Below are 4815 nucleotides of genomic sequence, written 5' to 3' on the forward strand. Positions count from 1 at the left end.
GTTCCCTCAACCATTGTAAATTTTTAGTATCTGAAAACCTGCTTAAGCTTTGAAATTCCAATTGTTCTCTGCTATGATCTTTCTGTTCACCTCATTCTCAGTTTCCTATATACCTGTTTCTGTAAAAATCTTTGTGTTCTTAATCTTTTACCTTGTACCCAAACTATCCTTCTGTTACATTTTTCCCTCAGTTGTCTACTTCTTTTTGCTAATGTAAGCCTAATTTTTCCCATTAACACAACTTCTAATCTCCTTCTTTTAAAATATTGCCATAGAATTGCTATAGTTTAAACATTATATATATATATATATATATATATATATATATATATAATACTTTTATCTTATAGACTCTTATCGAGAGCAGCTTAAAGTGCTTATTATGTGGCTAATAAGCCTGAGGATAGTGCTTGATAACTTAAAAAAGATCAATACATATTTGTAAAAATAAATATCTTCTTAGAGGTGCTATAAATTGATAACTTTCTGAGATCCTGAAAAACATACAGGAAGCTAATTATTTTTAACCACCCAGTTCAAGAGTCAAATGATCTGATGGTGTAAAAATGGAGGAGAAATACAATAATGTACTAAGCAGATTTATCATCAATAGAATGAATGTTTCTGATTATTGAAATGCAAATTTTTCTACTAAAATCAAGAGAATTTTGTCTATAGCTTTGAGACCTAGAGTAAGTCAAAAAGTCTCTAAGCCTCTGTTTGCTTATCTGTATAATGAGAATGATAATAGTCTAATTTTAATGAAGTAGCTTTGAGTTGATTAAATTCAGTAACATCTTAAAATTGTGGATACAATATATGTGTGTGAATAAATATCAGCAAGGTTAAAAACTGAAGCTAAAATCTGCAGCAACCTTGAAAATTACTTTGCCTTCAAAATATAAATATTTTTCCATTGAGTTTGGTAAAAATTATTGAGATTGTTTTTTATTGTCTTTGTTTATTTGTTTTGAGGTCCTATAACTTTATTTGACAACCAGCTGTTAGATCTCATCCATATTAACTGTCTATAGATTTTTGAAAGTGGTGACAGGTATATAGGTAACCAAAGTATAGAGCTTGTTTGGTGAATCTTCATCTTCATTATAATTTCTGCACTACTGTACATGGATATGGTATGGGACATTCCTTATTTCTATGGCCCATACAACTTTGTTGAGCCTGTGCCAGTGCATACATCTGAAGTTCCCATCTCCCTCATGACAAATTTCTGGATTTCTTTGAGTTCCTGAGGGCACACTTCTTGAAACCCACTCCGTGGAGGTGCTTGTGAATGTTGATAGTGTATTCTCTGGTCACCACCTCATTGATGGTGGATTTGCCCTTCTTCTTACCACCCTTTTTTGCAGGAGCCATTCTGTCAGGCTTGGTTTAGAAAAAGGGTGTTTTTATTGTTGAATTGTACTCTGGTCCACAGTTGATAAGTGTAGGGTAAAATATATGCTAAAAGCACCTTATTAAAGAAAGTAAACACTTTCAGGAAAGTCATAAGGCAAAATTTTGAAATTATAAGTAGGGGAGGGATTTGTTTTTTGTGTGTGATTGTGTGTGAGAGAGAGAGAAACAGAGAGGGCATGAGAAAGAGAGTGAGAGGAGAAAATTACTGTTTTTCATTACATTTTTCTTTAAAGATAATTGCAGTTTCACATGTAGTTGTAAGAAGTAATACAGATTCTCTGTACCTTTTATCTTGTTTTCTCCAATGGTAACATTCTGTGTAACTATAGTACAATGAACAAAGGAAAATTAATACTGACACAATCTACAGATTTTATTCAGATTTCATCAGTTCTATACAGGTTCATTTGTGTGTGTGTTTGTGAGTGTGTGTAGTTATATATTATTCTTTTGTATTTGGCTATGATATATGTTTATACATTGCTGCATTTTATTTGCTAATAAAGTTGATGTTTTATGCAATTGCCACAACTTCTGAATTAGAAAATACTGAACCATTGCTCTTAAGGAGGAAATAGGTTTCAGTTTATTTAAGCTTCTTTTCACAAGATTTTTTTTATCAATTAATCAATACATAATCTTTATGTGTGTTTCTGTTTAAAGACATGTTACTACATATTGTTGATTCATTAACATTGAACTCATGGCCAACAGTGCTATAACTCATGTCTATAGGAAGCTTACCTAACACACATATTTGCTTTAAAAGTCACATCAGAGCTTACTTGGGTTTAGGGATATTAGGCAACCCTTTAGTACCATGTTTAGGGACCATTATAAGTGGCAAAATCACCAACAAAAATGTGAAAAACTTGGCACTATTTAGATCACAATAAGGACATTTGTTTACATTATGAAGCTGAAACAAAAGGCCTTGTTCAACCTTAGGTGAGAATTTGCATATCAGATGACTCGAAGTTTTCACCTCTTTGCACATGTGTGCAAAATGAGAATGAAAGTGCCAGGAATATTGATTTTGCAGTTACAAATAAATTTTTAATGAGTAGGCAAATTTTCAATACAGAATCTGTGAATAGCAAGCATAACTATTTTGTTGAAGATTTTTATGTCTGTTTTGATAGAATAATGACCTGTATTTTTTTTTTCTTTTTTGTACTATCATTGTCTGGTTATAGTATTAGGGTAAAACTGGCCTTATGAAAGGAGATAGATGGTGTTCCTGTCTCTCCTATTTCCTACAAGATATTATCTAAAGTAGTTGTTGTCTTCTTTAATGTTTTTGTAAAATTCTCCAGTAAATTTAGCTGATCCCGGATTTCTTTCTCAGGAAGTTTTTATTTATGAGTTTAATTTCCTTAATACTTACAGGGCTATTCAAATTATCTATTTCATCTTGGTTGGTATTTGGTAGTTTGTGAGTTTTTGAGGAATTGGTCCATATCTACTAAGTTGTTAAATTTATGAATGTGAAGTTGTTCATAGTATGTCCTTATTACCCTTTAATGACTAAAGGAACTGTAGCAATATTCCATTTCATTCTTGAAATTAACGATTTGTGTCTCCTCTCCATTATTGCCTTTATTGTCAGAGGTTTATCAGTTTTATAATTTTTTCATCTTGTTTCATTGATTTTCTCTATTTTTTTCTTATGATTTCCAATGCTGTTTCCCAAAGTGGTAGAGGTACTTTTCTTGGCTGGTCTTCTGGTTATCTCTAGGTGGATGATAGGCTACTCTGACCCACATAGACAGAGAGTGCCTCTATGGACCACTTCTTTTCCTAGGATATTCTACTTAATAGCCTCTGTAGAGTTGCTGAAATGCCTAATGTCTCTTTCTTGAGAAAGGGAGTTCCATACTGTAGTCATTCCATCAAACTATTTGTTTACAGAGAAATTCTACTTCCTGCTGTATCCAGGTAGGAAAAGGACCCACAGGGATGGAGGACACTTCCCAAGGCTGAGCCAGGTAGCTGGTGTTTATGTGGGTGAGAGCTGTATCTGGCCTTTTGGCAAAGAGAATACTTCCCTGATTCAAACCATTTATTGTTAGTAGAATCACCCTGCCAGTCCCCCTCCCAGTATTTGTAGAATCACCCCTGCCAGGGGCTGCTTAGCATTGTTGTTGGAATTTTCATTAGATCCAGGACAGGAATTTCTTACTTGAGCCATCTTCTGCTGCTATGTTGAATGTTTAGCTATGCTGGGCCAAGATTGCCTTCTTCTGCTGTGTGAGGTATTGTAAGGCAGTGAACCACTCTGTGTTCACTTTACTCCTGAAGTTGTTGCATTATTTCCAGGACTTGTTGGGAATAATGCAATAACTTGTATTTAGCAGGATAGAGTGGAGATGAGTCTACACCACCTTTTCTGGACCTTAAGCTCTAAATTATTTTTGATATGGGTTTGGGGGATATTTCTGTTGGCTAAAAACTTCTATAGTCAAAGCCTGAAATAAAAAAGCATCAAAGCAATGTTTTGTCCACAGAAACTTTTTGAACAAACATCTGCTCATATTTAAGTCTAACCAGTAACAGAAAAGAAAACCTGAAGAATATGCAAAGAATCAAAATAATGAGGTACACTTGGGAGCACTTCAATCAAAAGGAAATGAATAATATCATGATATGTTGGTGGTATCCATAAATAAGCCCAGAAAAATCTTAAAATCTTATCAAGGGAACATAAGGAATTAATACTGGTTTACTGTTGAATCTCATGTAGAACTGATAAGGATGATAAAATGATAACATGATAAGGAAAAGAACAAGATTCCTGAGGAAAAAATGTTTCAGTTCTGAGTAGAGTAAAAATTCATATGAATATATTTATTAATTTATACCTCTTGCTACTTGTTAACATTTGTTATAAATGAAAGATCACATAGTATTATAGTGATACTATTATAGTGAAACAAGACAGATTCCAGATTGAGAGTTATTAGACAGGAAATGTTAGACTTAACTTCTATAAATTATATCTGAAAGTAGTCACATAAAGTCTGCAGACAGTCTAATCTTAATATATCATAAATGTTTATTTTTTAAAGACAGCCATATTTTTCCATATGATATTTATTTTTATTATTTATAATTGCACTGCATAAGCAGTTTATAAGTCAAATATGCAAATCCCTTTACAAATGGTTGTAAGATTCTAATTAGCACGTGGGCAACAAGGAATAACAAGTATTTTTGATAACTATACTTGAGAGTGGACTACTGTCATAAAAAGAATCAGGAATGCAACCATTTGGACTCTAAGCTAACCATCACTATTTGCTCTATTTAGGCTGTTTGCAGTGTGAAAACCAGAGAGCTGCCTGTGGGGGAGTTTGTAGACTGTATTTTTAACATGTATTTGAAGAATAGAAACTG

The 4815-nt window shown here is 33.1% G+C and overlaps 1 pseudogene; it reads right to left on the reverse strand.

Moving 5' to 3' along the window:
* Positions 1-1028: 1028 nt before the first annotated feature.
* Positions 1029-1377, reverse strand: LOC130842140 (60S ribosomal protein L31-like; annotated as a pseudogene).
* Positions 1378-4815: the final 3438 nt, after the last annotated feature.

Source organism: Hippopotamus amphibius, chromosome X (genome assembly GCF_030028045.1).
Source record: "Hippopotamus amphibius kiboko isolate mHipAmp2 chromosome X, mHipAmp2.hap2, whole genome shotgun sequence".
Lineage (NCBI taxonomy): Eukaryota > Metazoa > Chordata > Mammalia > Artiodactyla > Hippopotamidae > Hippopotamus > Hippopotamus amphibius.